At 36.1% G+C, this 18,628-nt stretch overlaps 1 protein-coding gene and 1 long non-coding RNA gene across 3 annotated transcripts in view; both read right to left on the reverse strand.

Annotated features, from left to right (window-relative positions):
• The window catches only part of LOC107555916 (uncharacterized), a 15,884-nt gene extending 10,087 nt beyond the window's left edge, over positions 1-5,797 (reverse strand). The window contains exon 1 of the long non-coding RNA XR_001605220.1: positions 5,786-5,797. This is a non-coding gene — a long non-coding RNA (uncharacterized lncRNA). The remainder of the gene's footprint in view (positions 1-5,785) is intronic.
• LOC107555914 (adenylate cyclase type 5-like) overlaps positions 1-18,628 on the reverse strand; it is a 99,467-nt gene that overhangs the window by 65,846 nt on the left and 14,993 nt on the right. The gene's annotated exons all lie outside the window — the stretch shown is intronic.

Here is an 18,628-nt window from a genome sequence, read left to right on the forward strand (position 1 = left end):
TGCAAGTATTCAAACTTAGTCTTATTAATTGATACATTAGGTATCATTTGCACCTTTTTTTACAAAGGTGTGTTTGAACAGAATCTGATGTTTCCTTCAGGCGGTAGATCTGCACTGAATATGCAAATGGTTCCATAAATTTATACTTATTTTCTCTCCTCTTTACTGCGTTAAGCTTTAACCCTTTCCTATACCAACTGTATGCGTGTGTGTGTATGTGTATGTTAGACCAGTTTAAGTGTTTATGTAGTATGTTAGACTAGTTTAAGTGTTTATGTAGTTAATAAAGTCTTACTTGTATCACATTTGATGTTGTTCATTGTTTGCTCATAACTGGAGTCACTTAATCATGCAGATTTATGCTACAAGCTCGGTGTAGAATTGTACAGTAAGAAAGTTATTTCCCTTAACCAGGAAATTAACGTTCTTAGAATTGACAGACAGTTGACTCTGAGAGGTCAAGTAAATATCTACAGCGGATCTAAATATTTATAATTAATTATAACTAGTTCTGATAAATTATTCATATTTCTCATGAGCTGATTCGCTACACTAAATAAAATAAAATTTTTAGCAATTTTGTTGAGGTTGCATTGGTTATCATTAAATTAACTTTTATTTAAGAGAGTTAAATCTGGCACATTACAGTTCCCCTTCAGGAACTCGAGCTGCGTCGAGATTCGCTTTGGGAACGCCCTTGCGTGACCGCGTTCTGAAGCACGTGTCAAATCCATCCAATGGAGCAGCGAGACGTCACGAGCAGGGTGACGTAAGCACCAGAAAGCATAAAAGCGCATCAGGCCGGGCCCCACCCAGCTTCTGCTCTTCATCATCACTGCAAGCTCTCGCTGCGCACGCTCCGCTCTCGCCTGGCTACATTTGATGAGAGCGGCCAGGCTCATCGTGATGTGCTCATAAGATACACACACAGGCAGGGACTTGGTAGTATGGCGCAGTTGGTATTCTCATTTTCAAAGCGAATCTCGACGAAGCTCGAGTTCCTGAAGGGGAACGTCTCTAGGTTACGTTTGTAACCATGGTTCCCCGAGGGAACGAGACGCTGCGTCGAGATTCGCTTTGGGAACGCCCTTGCGTGACCGCGTTCTGAAGCACATGTCAAATCCGTCCAATGGAGCAGTGAGACATCACGAGCAGGGTGACGTAAGCACCAGAAAGCATAAAAGCGCATCCGGCCGGGCGCCACCCAGCTTCGATGAAGTAGCGCCTGCAGGGATGCAGGGAGTATGGCAAAGAGACGCAGTGTCTCGTTCCCTCGGGGAACCATGGTTACATACGTAACCTAGAGACGTTAGCCATTGGCCACCCATACTGGTCGACCACTCATGGAGACACTCATACTTTTGGGCTCTGTTCCAAAACCTTGTGAGCTGCCTGCATGTGCCCTACATAGGTAGTTGTGCCTTCTAAGAAAGTTCCTGAAACGGAACCTCATAAATGATCAATTTGAAATGCTCTGCATATGCAGCAACTCTGCCTGCCATAAATAGCATTCCTAACACAAGACATGGGAGACTCTTTTACAATCGATTAAAACTGGCTAACAATACCATATTCTAAATCTATACATAGTACATAATTACTGGTTAAAATAAACTTACAGATACATTTCAATATGTGTCCACTACCGTTCAACATTTACTTAATACATTAAGTATGGATTAAATTGATCAAAATTTGCAGTAAAGACATTTACCAAGTAAGAATATTGGCAATTGTAAGAATATTGGCAATATTTGACAATATCATTTACTATATTTTCATCAAATAAAAGCAGCCTTTGTGAACATGACAGACTTCATTCAAAAACATAAAAAAATCTTAGTAGTGTTAAAAAAAAAAAAAAAAGCATATACATATATATTTCTTTCTTTCACAATTTAGTTTTTCAGGGAATAATAAAGAAATAATGTATGCTTTAACATAAATATGCATAACATAACTAGCATCATTGTGCTGCGCAGTGTTTAGAATAGGCTTTGTGTCTGGAGTTAGTCTATAATTCCTTAAAATACTGCCTGCGTAGGCCGCACACTAGGTTTCGGAACAGAATCTTGGATTTGGACTCATGCTTTCTAACAGCCAGCCAAATGGCAACACAGACCACAGATGCACATCCAAAGGGATGCAAGATGGTCCTCCCGTATGCTCTGCCTGCAAGGGCAAAGTATTCACAACATTATAAAAATGCTGTGAGATCAATCATGTTTAAAGTGGTTGGAAACGACAGTAGCCTGTTAGCATGAAACATTTAAGTAGGTCATGCTTCCGGATTGGTCTCATTGTTTGGAGCTGACTGCAAAGAAGGTCTGCAGAATAACACATGAAAGCGAATGCAGAGAGTAGACTTTCAAAGGCATCAGACAGACTTTCCCGGAGAACATAGGAGAGAAAACAAGTAGGTGTGTAAAGACAGCGAGAGCGATAGAAGGGCTGCAACCAACAACAACAACTCTGTGTATTTTAACTGAGTGACATGTTTGCAGGCCGAACAAGACAAACTTGTTTTTCCATTCGGTTTTCTTCAGTGGCATCTGAGCGCTTGCAAATGGAGGTTCACTTTAAAGTATTTGAACCTATTAGACCACTGTCTGATGCAGGGTTTCTGCAGGTTTTATAGAGATTTAGGAATTTTCAAGACTAAGTAGAAAAAAAAGTTGAGGCAAAATATATTTTAAAAAAAATCTGTACCTTCTGATCACAATTCTTGTATCGTTTTTACTTTTGTATCGTTTCCAGTGCAAATGATTCTTAAAGCAAAAGACACTTACTTGAGAAGCAAAATGACTCATTTTCTGTGAAACTGATCAAAATTAAGTGAGTTCATGATTAAAACAAGAACAAATATCTGTCAATGGGCTCAGACAAATCTACTGAATTCAAAGTGAAAACAAGTCGTTTACCCTATGACAGATATTTCTTCCTGATTTAAGCATCAACTCGCTTAATTATTTTCTGTTTCTCAATATATTTTACATTTGCAAGTACATGCTATTTAAATCTTGATTAAAGGATGTTTAGATATTTGTACTGATATTTTGCAATGCTTGCAACATTTAATGCCATGACTTCATCATGAATTTAAAGGGGTTAAGAGTCAGCCACGCCTACCTAAAACGGCTCATTCTAACACGCCCCCACATGTCTACATCACGATGTGGGAAGATTTGCATAACGCCACCCAAATGTTCATGCAAAGAAAGAAGGCGTAACTTTTATTCTCGCTGTAGTATTGTTGTTGCCGCCGCCATGTCGTGAAGACGCTGTGTTTCGTTGTGAAAACGAAACTACTTTGTTTGGCCTTCCAAAAGAGGACGATATCCGCTTCGTCATGCCAGGAGCTGATCCGTGCTGGTCGCTGAGGAAATACTTCAACTTCGTGCTGTGGATCGCCGGATCGGCTTTCACCGTGGACAAAGCGGAGTCCAGCCCGGGGTCGTCACATGTGGTTGCCGCAGGCATCACAATATGGTAAGGGACGTAACATTTCAGTCACACGCTTGAGATATTCGGCCAATCACAACGCACTGGATATCTGGCCAATCACAGCACACCTCGCTTTTTCAGACCGATGAGCTTTGCAAAAATCGACACGTTTCAGAAAGGCAGGGCATAGAGGAGAAACAATAATGTACAGTATGTGGAAAATAATGTGTTTTTTTAACCTTAAACCGCATAAACACATTTCATTACACCAAATACACAAAATAATGTTCTTTTTAGCAGCATCATATGACCCCTTTAAGACTTTGTGCTCTTATTTAAGACCTTTTTAAGGCGTTAATTTGAGGAAGAGCGAAATAAGACTTTAAGAGCTTTTTAAGACCCACAAAAACCCTCTAACCTCTATTAGCTTAGTATCAGATTCTCACCTTGTTTATTAACATGGGGGAAATGTAATTTAATTTCTATTTGTTTGTATACCACTTTTTTTTTTATAACAAATTGTTTCAAGACAGTTTTACAAAAAACAAAGCCTTACAAAACAGCAAGCAACAAAGACAGTGGCAATGAAAACTCACCAAGAATCCTTTTCCCAAAATAAATAAAGTTCTACATCCCCTTGTGTGTTTATGTATTAAATATTTTGGAATATAAAAAAAAAAAAAAAAAAGCGGCTATTAAAGCCCCCAAATCAGCACAGAAATGTCATATTCCATCTGAGCCTAGACACAAGTATGAAAGAGATGTTTTTTATAAGTTTAACATCATGAATCAAAAACCTTCTCGGATGGGAAGCTAGTTGCTGGAACACATAGGTATTTCTTATACATAAATTAATACCAAAGACTGATGTACTCTTTCTGTCTATATTATGAAAACTGGTAAAACAAATGAAAAATATTGTAACAGTGAAATTCCTAATAGTAATTTCAAATTGCCATAGCCTATGTTTCTCTATTCAAACAACAGCAGTTGAGTAAGTGCATTTATTCAGCGATCACAATCGAAAACAATATAGTCGAGATCTCATGACAGAACACAGACTGGTTGAGTGACACTTTCATTTAGATCGCTAAACTCCAGCTTGTTTGTTGGTGTTTTCAGATCATCGTGCGCATGGTTGCCAGATTGCTTAAAATAAGCAAAACACTAGACAGAAAATGTATGCTTGTAACAGCGAAGCTCTGATTCAGGGATTCTGAACTATTGATATCTGGCAACTGCACTCATGAAAGCTCGCGTACTAGAGGTGTGTAGAGCAGTCCGCAATAACATGTTGTCTCCTTTTTTGGACGTTCGGTGCATTCTTTTGGGAAAGTATGCTTGAATTTGAAATATTCGATATTCACGATATTTTCACATTGTACATCGCAATACTTCAGGCAAAAACAACAACAAGGATTTAATTTAGGGAGCCATTAAATAGAACGTAAAATTTACAATAAATACAACCATCCAAGATGGCTGACTAGAAACGAGAGAACTTTTGATTACAAAATACCAATGAAAAATTTGGGGTCTATAAGAGTTTTAATATTTTTCATTGCTCACCAAGTCTGTATTTATTTTATTAAAAATACATGAAAAACAGTTTAATTTAAAATTATTAATGTTATCATTATCTATTTAAATATGGAAAAGCTCAATTTTCAGCATTATTACTCCAGTCTTCAGTCTGACATGGTCCTTCAGAAATCATTCTAATATGTGACCCTGGACCACAAAACCAGTCATAAGGGTTAATTTTTGGAAATTGAGATTTATACATCATCTGAAAGCTAAATAAATAGGCTTTTCATTGATGTATGGTTTGTTAGGATATAGGACAATATTTGGCCGATACACAACTATTTGAAAATCTGGAATCTGAGGGTGCAAAAAAAAAAAAATCAAAATATTGAGAAAATCGCCAAATGAAGTCCTTAGCAATGCAATTTAAAAATTAAGTTTTGATATATTTACGGTAGGAAATTTACAAAATATCTTCATGTAACATGATCTTTACTTAATATCCTAATGATTTTTGGCATAAAAGAAAAATGGATAATTTTGACCCATACAATGTATTTTTGGCTATTGCTACAAACATATCCGTGCTACTTAAGACTGGTTTTGTGGTCCAAGGTCACATATGCTGATTTGGTTCTCAAAAAGCATTTCTATCACTTTCAATGTTGAACAGTTGTGATGCTTGATATTTCTATGGAAAACATAATTTTTTAAGGATTCTTCGATGAACAGAAAGGTCAAAAGAACAGCATTGATTCTAAACAGATTTTTTTTATATGTCACTTTTGATGAATTTAGAATCCTTGAAAAAAACTAATTATTATTACATTAATATTATTACTACTTTTAGTTAGTTACTTACTAACATTGCAGGTAACCAATTACAGACATCTTAGACCTTGGGTCAGGGAGGCTTATGGGACATATGTTTTGAATGTTCATGTCTTCTAAAACACAGCAGATGGATTTTCCCCCCCCTGTCCGCAAGTGCACATGGCATCAATTCGGGAGTGTGGGAATGTCCAAGAGAGAAAAATCTGTGAATGAGAAGTAATGAATTCTAATGCTGCCATTCTCTAGCAGACATCGACAAGGCTGTCAGCCAATCTTACAGTGAATACAGAGTTTCAACCAATCCATTTCAGGACCAATATGTCAAATGTCAAACAGGATCTGTCATTCAACAGCGGTTTCTACTTCGAATCCTTGCATTGTTCTCATACGCTGAAATATTGGTGACCAATTCGTGACATCTGCAGTGTCTCAAAAAGCCTGGGCTAAGAGGAGACACTTCACTTTAACACCAACATAAATAGTGCTAAAAATAGTCAAATGTAAAACAATCAGACAAATTTCTTATGTGAAAAATAGTAAGGATTAATGCTGGAAATGAAAGTGCATGACATATTTTACCATTATCAGCATCATGAAAAACATGTAGTGGTTTCTCAAATTTTATATAAAATTAATTATATATATATATATTTTAATTATTTCTTTATATATTATTTCTTTATTTATACTTATGTATATAACTATAATATATTACTATCAAAAGTTGAGTTGGACAGTGAGGGCCTTCGAGTTAAAAGAACCAGTGATCTAAAATAACACAACACAGCTCAAAATATGTAAAAAATTATATTTTACATTTCCTATTTAACAGTTCCTTTAAATCATGCCAATTAGTTATATTTTCAAATAATATACTACATTTTCCCACTACAGCAATAAATCCAGTGAACAATCACACAGCTGAAGGACAAGCATTTGAATTTCTGTTTTCATAGCAACCGCTGCAGTTGATGTTGGAAATGTATCCTCTATTTTTAGACTCATTAAATGCATAATGTCTTTGGCTAATTCACATGTTTCACCTTTTGAGCACTTATGGATTACAGACGCAGGGGACAAGCGTTTGAACAGTGGGCAGTATTGTTCAGGTCCTCTGAGCTCCCATTACTGAGCTCAGGCAAAGCTGCTAATGTGGAGCGCAGCTAACCAGACACAGGGCTAAGCCCGGGCATGAGAATTTCAACCTCACATAACCAGGGTCTTACAGAGTTCACAGTCAGTCTACAAACCATGCTGTTGACAAACTAATGACATTCCTCAATTTTGGAGTTCAGACTCGGCGCTTTTAAGAGCACAAACTGTTTGGCAAACATTAAAAGACATCAAAATATCTCAGAACTTATGTAATTTTATAATCACACATTAATTTATTTTAGTTGCAATGTCAACACTCATCTGAAAAAAAAAAGGATCTTAGTGAAGCCAGAAGTGTAAAATTCAGATGCAAAACTTAGGCTATTGTGTCTAGAGATGGAATCGCTTTGACTGATATTTTTACAGATATTCAAACTTTTGGTTATATATTAGATAAAACTAGAGATGCACCGATCGACTGGCCGGGGATCGGAATTAGCTGATTTTCCACACGGTCAGTGTGCCGATTCCGAGCCAGTCCATTTTTACGTCCCACTTACGTTCACATCTGCATGTCAACATGTCATCGGTGTGGAATTTTATACGATAGTAGTTCAATAAACAAGAGTTTAAAATTAAGTGGCTTACATTTTAGACACAATATTGACTGTTTTCGCTCAATTTTTGCTGACAAAAATAGCAACTTTATAACTTTACTTGAAAAATAGCAAAAATTTTCAGTTCATTGTTATTTCTTCTTCTTTCCAGTCACAGAGCACTTTATTTTGAGAGTTGTTTAAATGAGAGAACATCTGTAGCTTAGTCCAGATTGGAGGAATTGTAATGTTTAATAATTTCTTTTATTATGTATATATTTTTTTGCATTGGTTTTTGTTTGGATATAGTGTCAATTATAGATCTTAGAAAGACAATCGGAATCAAAAAGAAATTGTAAATGGCCAAGAAAATTGCAATAGGTGCATCCCTAAAACATTTGATGGGTCTCAAATAGCATCCAATAATAGTATACACAGGTAATAAATCAAAAACAAAAAATAAAGCAATAATTCAATATAAGGTATTGGACACCAAAAATCCAAAATAATCAGACATTATCTAGCTGGTCCTAGATAAACTCACACCTCTGGTTGATTTAAAAGATATCAGACTAATCAAAGAGAGCAATCCTAATTGTTAGTCGACCAGAAGAGGCTTGGTCGACCAAAATTGTATTAGTCGCAGAAAAAATATATAAATAAATACAAAAATCCACAGGCAAAGTCACGCAGTTTGTGACGGACAGATCGTTAACGGCTATGGTAATAAAATACATCGTGCAGGACATCCAAACGCTCGCCTATCATTCATCGACCTCAAATATGGCTTATCATCTGAATGTAAGTATTAGCAACTTTACATGGCCGCTCGCGCTCAATCTAATGTTAAGAGAAATGTGCGCTATTCAAATGTCTGCAGAGTGTGGAGCTGAACAGTAGCTCACTGCAGGACAGATGGAGGCGCCGGTGCACTCGCTTACTCCTAAAATACTCCCTCAATTTTGGTCACACCGATAAGAGTAATACAGCTTTCGAATCTGTAAAGACTCTACGTTTATTTGTGTGCACATATAACAATAACAACAAAATGTGCTTTTGTAAAATAATGAAAGCAAACAGGATGTGCTTTCTGCCGTCTCGGTCTCTGTGAACTTGAGCGCGAAACTCCGTGTATGTTTGCCTTACAGACATAAAAAATATATCTATAGAGAGTGAAATGTCTACTTTCAAATGAATTAATTCAAATGGAAAACAGATATTCTCAGATTATGTAATCCATATGAAACATGCATACAGGTGCACTACTGCGGAGATGACAAGTAAGTGTCGCTGACATCATCTCTTAAACAGAGAACAAAGAAAGCACTAGTTTATCAGTGAATTATTAAAATGTTAATGCAGTCTCCTTACTGTTTTTCCCTGACACATTCATAATCATTAGCTTCGGCGGTGCACTGTGGCAAGCTTTATGTGTGCGCTTGAGCACTTATTAGGCAATGTAGGCAATTAAAGGCTTATTATAATGATTTAAATTGTTTATTAATAAACGTGCGATTAGTCAACTAATGCTTAAAATGAACGACTACTAGTCGACCAGAAAAATCCTTAGTCGAGGGCAGCCCTAATTGAAACACTTTAACAACTGAAACTTCACCACAGATCAGTTTCTGACAGAATACCACTGCTAATTTCACACCTATAAAGACTGAAACTTTGACGCAGGTAAATTAACTATGCCGGACATTTACCACAACACACTTAAAACATTTTCCACATTTCGTTGGTCAGCATCTTGAACACGGTTTGTTCATTTTTGCCTTAAAGTTTCTAACGTTGTCCTAACATAACTCAAGTAAATATTAAATGCAACCCTAAAGCTCTCGCACTGCTTTCCTAATTACAAAATTTCTCAAAAATACAAATTGTTGGCTTTGAAACAAAGGAAAGAGCAGCCCAGAGGGCCAGGCGAGCAAGGGGAGCAGAGGGCAGGAGGGGGCTGACTGCCAGATTGGTCCCACTGAGCCAATGTTTCCTTCATATGTTCAAGTCCTGGCACCATCCTTCCTACCAGTTCGCATGTAACCAGGCAACTGTACAGTCGGCTAGACGTAATGCCAAACTGAACGAGTACAAGTGCTCCTATTTAATAGAGAAGGCAGGGAGTTTCATTCTAGCAAGTCAGGTGACTGAATCCATTTAATTGAGATGACCAAATGATCATGCCTTCTTACAGTTTGCCAGCAGATCTGCACCTAGTAGGTGGGAACAAGTGACTGCCTTTAAATTGATTGGTTGAATTAATGATTCAATGACTCAGAGACAGATTATGTGAGTGATTAAGAAGTGAATCATTCACTGAATTGTTTATGCTATTCTGAATCTGTTATAAAAAAAAATGTGTTAAAGAAAAAAAAACACCCGAGAGTGTTGCTCAGAGATGTACAGTCACTTAGTAAATATAGAATTATATTTATTAAATTATTATTTTTTAAATATTACATTATTATAAGTTATAATAGTTTGGACATTTGCTACTACAGAAATGTACAGGCTAGATCTAGGGCTGGATGATATAGCAAAAAAATGTGTCAACGATATAATGTTTCATATCGTTCGGTATCAATAATTATTGACATTTTTATAACCTTTTGTAAAACAAAGAGCAATAGAAAAAAAATGTTTAAATTTAACCACTGTATTTTTATATTAACCCAATTTATTGAGTCAAACAACAAATATTTTTTGTTTTAACAGTCAAACACACAATAAAAATTAAACAAATATCGAATTTCTAATGTTTTATATGCAGATTAAATATGTCTTAAAGGTGCCATAGAATGGAAAACTGTATTTACCTTGGCATAGTTGAATAATAACAGTTCTGTACATGGAAATGACATAACGTGAGCCTCAAACACCATTGTTTCCTCTTTCTTATGTAAATCTTGTTAAATCTTATGTAAAAAAATAGGCGAATCAGAGCATAACACCGACTGTGACGTTACAGTCGGGATCACTAATATGTACGCCCCCAACATTTGCATATACCCGCCCATGTTCTAGGCCAGCCTGACCTGCACAGCCAAATCATCAGAAGTTCTGCAGGTATTGTGAAGAAACAAGCGAGGACAACAGCGAAAATGGCAGATCATGGAAATAAATGTTATGTTACAGGATGTGAAGTGCAGGGATGGGTTGGTGTCTGTATTCAGAAAGGCACGGAAAGCAAATAACGCGCGTTCTAATAAAATAACACGAGCCAATAAATGGACATGGTTAGCTGCTTGCTAGCAGTAGCCTGTTACATTACAGTACATACGATTTAACTTACCACATAAACAGATTAAGGAGAGATGACTTAGTCTGATGGCGAATGATTTACAGATCCTGAGCACCACTGACATCTGATCTTGTAAAATGTGTGGTAAGTACTGCCGCTGTAGTTTACACAGCACGTGCGATCGCAAATCTCGAAAGTGAAAGTAAAACGTGATCGTGCATTCGAAAGCAGTTTCAATGCCCCGCATATGTGGCTCCCTGATGTCCACATTTTATATACAGTATAATTATCCAACGATATAACTGCGAGAGAAAGTATTGAAATATATATTTTCACTGTGTTTCCTTCCTGCTGTGTGAGCTACTGAAATGAGCCGCACTGTGAAACAGCCAATCAGAGCAGAGCTCAACATTGAGCTGCACTGCGAAACAGCCAATCAGAGCAGAGCTCAACATTATTATTCATGACCCTTCCAAATAAGGTAAAAACAGAGCATTTCATTCTAGGGACAAATTCTAGGGTTATAAATGGACATGTAAAACTGTTTCTGGAGTTTTTTGCCCTTACCTAAGCCACATACATTCTATGTAGATATCAGAGAACAATTTATAATATTGTATCAATGCATTCTATGGCACCTTTAAGGAAACTTTTAGCTTGTCTCCCGAGGCCACAGGAGGGCACAATGAGTAAAATAATGCAGCACATTTAAATTGTCAACGCAAGGAAATAAATGTCTATCAAAAAAAAAACCTGCATTACGTCTAAATTAACTTTTAACTTTTAACTAATAAAAATCTAATATAATTTCGTAAATTGCAAACAGTTATGAACAAAACAGCATCATGTATTTATGCATTGCTTAATACAAAGAGCCGAATCGCCCAACACACAGATTGCATTTAAAAACATAAGAGACTCGGTGAAAAGGAATAAACCTCCACAAATTCGTGACGTGTTTTCTAAAAGTTTAAACTGTTTTAACTTTGCATGGCTACATCTCGTGTGAGATTTGGGTTAGATTAACAAAACATTAAAATGCAACAACGTCTCTTTCATCATTATCACCGCATCTCACTCGCCACTGAAGACGCTCCCTGATGCACACCTAACATTCAAATACAAATGTTTATTTTAAATTTGACATTTTTTATTCACAATCTCCTCATCACAGCCAGGCACAGCACTCATTTCAGCATGTGTTTGTGTGTGCTGTCTGAGTCACTCATAGCATGTGCCTATATCATGCACTATATCAAATATTTTTTTATCGTTATCGAAGAAAGTGTACCGTCGATAAATATCGATACCGTTTTATAGACAAGGCCTTGCTGGATCTCTTGGAATTTGAATAACCCTGCTCTAAATTTACTCCCAATTCCAATGGCTACATGAGCTCCATATATGGCAGGGTTGAGAATTTCTCTCTTCACTAAAGTGTGATTTAATTCGACTCTCTTTGTGTATCTTTAAGAGTTCACTGTTGGTGAAACATCAAAGTGGGATGCTTTTAACACAGCCTAATGATAACCATGACATATTGCATATTTAAGGGTATCTCTTGCCAAAAGAAAAATCTGTAATGAGAAACAAAGAGCAACACAACCTCAAGCGCATGAAAAGAAAATAGCAAAACCTTTAACCCAACCTTTTTTTTTTTTTTTTTGATAATGCAGCCTCAAGAAAAATGTCTAACCTATCCATAAAACTCATTTCACTGTCAATCAATTAACATTTTTGGCAAAGTAATGACATTTCTGAATTAATCGCATATCTCAATATTAATTGAACATACAGATTATTTGAAAAATTAATTGAAAATGAAAGTTTTAAGGATCCTTTACAACGTAAGGTATTTAGAGGTCAGAAGACATGATTAACTGCATTAATTTTTGCTTTCTGTTTTTAATAATTGTACTAAATGAACACGTCAACTTGACAGTTCTAGTTTTACGTAACTCCTACCTAAAAGGTCTAAGATTCCAGCTTTTCCTCCCACTGGAGTCTTGACTATTTGCAGAGGCTCTTGCTACCAAGGCCGCCAAAGTGTCATTCAGTTGCCTTGGCAATTGCTTCTTGAATACATTCAGGTTCATCTTCTGAGGCTGATGTATACACATATGCACTTAATTTTGGAATACAGCACAGAAGCCATCTAAGTATGAGTGCTCGTTCAAATTTTACATCTCAGAACAGCCAAGAAACATGGTGGAATGCAAAAAAATAAAATAAAAGTGGAAAAGGGAAAAAGACCAAGAAATCAAACGTTGAATCAATTCATTCCAAATAAAAAGAGAGGAAACAATCAAATGAGATGAACATGAACCTTTCCTTTTTAAAGAAATTTCACCCTGATATGAGTGAGCGATTAAATCACATTTGCAGTTCAGCCCATCTGATGTGAATAAGCAATTTAATTCTTTCCTGTTGCTTAAATGGATGAAAACAAACTAGACAGAAAATCCGGAAGAGTGGAGAATTAAAACAACAACATTTCCTGAAATGGTATGGCATTTAGACAAGGAGAACATGAAGTTTCCTGTGTTTGACTCAGCTTTGGTGTTAAACGATGTCAGATCTACTCTGCCGTTGGAAGATAAATCAGGTGCAGTGGATTTATTGAGACACAACTTGGTTCCAAACGCTAATGTTCATCATTGAGTAAAACATAATTGATGTGAAAATCTCTCTCTCACTCATTATTCTGCACAAGGGCCTTAAAATGCAAGGAGGAGAGGGGAGCGAAGTAACATAATTCCTCTCTTTTGCAATAATTACCATAATGGCACTAAAATTGTCTATTCATCAGCTTAAAATTGCCACCCATAATTCATTTCACCAATCCATCCACTATTTCAACCCTCTTATAAGTGACAGAATGCTGTATCAGTGTTACTCTCCAACCTATTAATTGCTCAAGTCAAGACTGTCAGTCATATCTAACAAAAAAAAAAACTTTCTTGTTGTAAAATGTGATCATGAAACATTACCATTTGCAACCCCTTGTACTTAAAATAAAAGAATAAAATATATTACAGTAAATCAGGAAAAAATGCAGACAGGAATTGACTGGATTTCAATTTTTAAACAGCAAAGTTAATTCGAGGAAAGGATTTGAAAACGCAAAAAGGATTTGGGGATGATGTTTTTTTTAAATTGGAACAACATGCACCTTTAACTCGACACGAAGACTGCTAAAATAGGGCTGCATGATTTGAGAAAAAAAATATTTTATTAAAATTTTTATTGCGATTTAGAATGCAATAAAGCTCCAATTCTGCTGTGCTTTTTTGCAGGGCTGCACGATTTGGCCACAAAATGTGTGATCATATCAATTTGACTATTAACATAATAAGTAGTAGTAGTAGTTGAAGTAGTAATCATTGTGTTATTATTATTTTTATTACCAAGTGCACTTATTAAAACAAGTTACTACTGTAATATTTCACTGTACAATAAAAAAAATTACAGTACAAGTATAAAATTACAATACTAATATTCATGGCTGTTTTAATTTCTTCATTTCCACACAATATTTCCTAGCACTTTTACTTTGGCAGAAAATTGCCACATGATCGACATGTTGAGAAAATGTATTTGGGTTAGGGCTGGACAAATAATCGAAAAGTAATCGAAACTGAAATTCAGAACCTCTTATCGACGTAATTTTATTTCAGTTTTTAAACCTGTTAATACTTAAACCTGGGGTTGCCTGGTCCGCTAAACAAAACAAGCCTCGATTGCTATTCGAAACTAGACAATTCGCATTTACATTATGGGATGATATTAGACTCAAAATGATTAATAGATGCACGCACAATTATCCATGTACTGCATAAATGTTATACATGTATCTTACTAACCACAAACAAATGCCTTTCAATTTGAGTCTGTGGAATTCGGGATTAAATTATTGTGCAGCGATTTGTACTGAGTTGATTAGCTGATTGGCATGTCACCATATTCTCATTTGTTGAGATAGTGAATTGGTGGGTTTTTGTTAAATGTGAGCCAAAATCATCACAATTAAAAGAACCAAAGACTTAAACTACTTCAGTCTGTGTGCATTGAATTTATTTAATACACGAGTTTCACAATTTGAGTTGAATTACTGAAATAAATGAACTTTTCCACGACATTCTAATTTATTGAGATGCACCTGTACAGACATGTTTGCGAATAAAAATGTTCTGTTCTGCATTAATATATCATAAATTGCTCATGCAAAAAGGAATCCGTGTATATGTGGATCAGGTGACACGCGTGCATTAATTGATGTTAGGGCTGCACAATAAATCGCATGCGATATTTAACACGCATCTTGTCAGTAAAGCCGGTTCTGTAATCAGCGGTAAATCTCCATCACCTGCGGGCTTTCACATTGAGCAGCATTAACTACACAGAGTCGTTGTTCACTGACGAGCTGCGCAAAAAAATCGCGCGAATATGAACGTGGTTTTGTGCAGCTCGTCAGTGAACAACGGCTCTGTGTAGTTAATGCTGCTACACAGAGCTAAAGATCGAGTCGATCTTGTTCAGTTTATTTGGATTTTGAGACTTCATTTCAGCAGTTTACAGCATTTCACGTCCCCCACACACACACAGCTACCAACGAACAAGGCCCAGTGCAATTCATTAACGTGTACACAATTTGAAAAATTCTCAAATGTGCGTCACTACACTGAAACAAATGCTTTTCAACCGGTGTCTGCAGAGTTAAGAATTACATAAATGTGCAGCATTTTGTTCAAATAGAGACATATTTGTGAATACAAATATTATAGTTTGTATTAAAGTATCATGATTTGTGCATGTAGCGATTAAAATGTGCATTTGTGGATCAGGCGACACGCGTGCATTCATTCACTTCTCTTCTGAATCGATTCTATTTGATTCATTTGAATTCTGAGACTTTCGTTCCGCCCTTTTAGCCTTGCCCAATCCACACACACACATAGCTCGCGATCCACACGCAGCAGAGCCACAGAATATCAGCAACCACTAGATGGCACTAGCCCCAGTCACATGTGCGCATTCCATTGAGTACGGTTTCATTAATGTTACATTGTGTTTTTTTGTTTCTTTTTGATTTGGCTATTCTCCTCTACCGTAGAAATATAATAAAGATGTTTTATTGAACTTGTTCTAACTTAACTTGTCTTAAGACACAGAATAGCTTATATTAATTTTGCCAAACAAGAACTTTGTGACGGAACCTTGTTTTAGTTTTTTTTCTGTAATTCAACGGAAAGTCTCAATTCAAATCAATCAAATAGAATTGATTCAGAAGAGAAGTGAATGAATGCACGCGTGTCGCCTGATCCACATATGCACAGATTCCTTTTTGCATGAGCAATTTATGATATATTAATGCAGAACAGACATCTTTATTCGCAAACATAAATTGAAAGGCATTTGTTTGTGGTTAGTAAGAAACATGCATGATAATTGTGCATGCATCTATTAATAATTTTGAGTCTAATATCATCCCATATTACGTCATCTGTCCCCTCTGTCAAAATCACGCTAAGGGTGATAGCTTTAATTAAATGGACTTAAAAACACCTGTGGCAGCAGCATGAATTGGCAACCCTTACTTTCCCCTTAAAAACATATTACTGTGTGTAGTCATATGACTTCGTCCAGTCAGCGGCATGGAAAGTAACATAGAATTTAAACGCGGAGTCATCTGAGCAACCAAAGCAGCGTAAAAACATGCTTTTTACATATTTTGATGTGAAAATATCCTTTTTACATTCAAACAGAAATGTGACTTTTTTCATAAGACATTTTCATTTCAAGAAATGTGTGCTTTGATTTATATTTATTGAAATTTTCAATAAATAACCATAAATAGTTTGTTTCATTCAATTACTTTAAAATCACAAAGATAAGAATGCACTCTTTCATTAGAAAAATATCCCACCTTTAATAGTTATGCAGTACAAACCTTGTCAGTGAACTTATGAGGGCAAATTAATAAATAACTAAATCGTTCATTAATCGCAATCTATGTAATAAAATTATTTTAGGTCATATCATCCAGCCCAAAACCATGTCTGCATTTGTGATGGGAGAAATGACAAACAACAAGCTACTCTACACTGCTCAAAACTTGCATTTGAATCATCAGTGCCAAATTCTTTAAATATAAAAACGTACTTACAGGCTGCGAGTCAGAACAGCCGACATTATAGTCTACTCTACCAGGATCAGGAAACAGTCCTCCATAAAATGCGCTGGACACATCGGAATATTTGGGTTGAACCGCTTCATCCACGGTGAAAGCCGATCCGGCGATCCACAGCGTGAAGTTGATGTATTTCCTCAGCGACCAGCACAGATCAGCTCCAGGCATGACGAAGCGGATATCGTCCTCTTTTGGAAGACCAAACAAAGTAGTTTCGCTTTCACACAGCGCCTTCACGACACGGCAACAACAATACTACAGCGAGAATAAAAGTTACGCCTTCTTTCTTTGCGTGAACATTTGGGCGGCGTTATGCAAATCTTCCCACATCGTGATGTAGATATGTGGGGGCTTGTTAGAACGAGCCGTTTTAGGTAGGCGTGGTTGACTCTTAACTTTTATAAAGAATATCTCTTTGGATTTGAGACTTTAGTCTTTGCAACTTTACAGATCTTCTTTATGCACCAAGAGATTGTAACACTCCAAAGAGAAAGGAAAAATTTAAATTGCATCATATGACCCCTTTAAGGCAAACTGGGGAAAAAAAAGCTACAAGCAGAGGCAAATAGGAGCGAGAGGAGAACATACGTCACAGGCTAACGCTCTTTAAACACATCCCAGAGGACTGACATGATGAGGTCATCAATTTTCCACTTTGTTTTAATGCATCCAAGTTTTTTTTTTTTCATGACTTTAAATGGACTGGTAAGAAACCTATTTGAGGAATGCTGAGTGCTACAGTAGTGTATGTGTGAATCATAGCATTACACAAATTCTGCACACTTTTTTTCACATTTTCTGAGTTAATAATGGTGTTAAAATCTTCAGAATTCTGTGGAATAGTTTAAATATGGCAACTTGCTAAAAAAGAGCTCAGAGTATTACACTCTTAACTGCAGATGTTATCAAACAGGCAAAATTTAGCAAACGGACTAAATTATTTTGTGGACATTTACAGAGCTTTCTGTGGATTTCTGCATGCAGATTTTTTGCAGGCCTAGTCATTTATAGTACAGGGTGACAGCCAGGGCAGGACTTACGGGCCGGGGGCCCCTGGGCTTGAGGTTATGTTTGGGCCCTATTCCTATACTACAAATGCCCTCAACTAGAACATTATTATGGAGTAACACAAAATATACAAAAATTTAAATATGCTTTCAGGTTCATATACTGTATACAATTGATAGACAACATGTCTAGCTTAGTCAAAGTTTAGATGTAATATTAAATAAGTCACTATAATACAATAAACAGGATGTGATCTCTCAGTTGAGAGATCAAAACCCTGAAATAACACTGAGCAGAAAAAACCAAAGAGATGTATTATTATGAAAATCTATTGTCATATCTGTGTCTTTTTATGTCAGATTTTTAAATTTAATAAATTCAATCTGAATAAAAAAAACACGTTGGCTATTAACAATAAAATGAAATCACTATAAACAAAATCCATAGATGGATTTTGCACAAGTTATGTTAAGTTTAAATACATTTTAATGTAGAAATATTAAATGATTGCAAAAATTAAATAATTAGCTACTTTTTAAAAATATGAAACTACAACCGCCAGTAGGAGGCAGCAAGTGACTGTCTTAATGAGTGAGTTGAATCCATAAATCAACCGATTTGTTTAAAATACTAATTAATTTAACTTAGCAAACGACTGTACTTATAGCCTGTTTGAACCATTTACTGGTCCGT

This window comes from Sinocyclocheilus grahami, unplaced genomic scaffold, assembly GCF_001515645.1.
Source record: "Sinocyclocheilus grahami isolate Dianchi unplaced genomic scaffold, SAMN03320097.WGS_v1.1 scaffold549.1, whole genome shotgun sequence".
Taxonomy (NCBI): domain Eukaryota; kingdom Metazoa; phylum Chordata; class Actinopteri; order Cypriniformes; family Cyprinidae; genus Sinocyclocheilus; species Sinocyclocheilus grahami.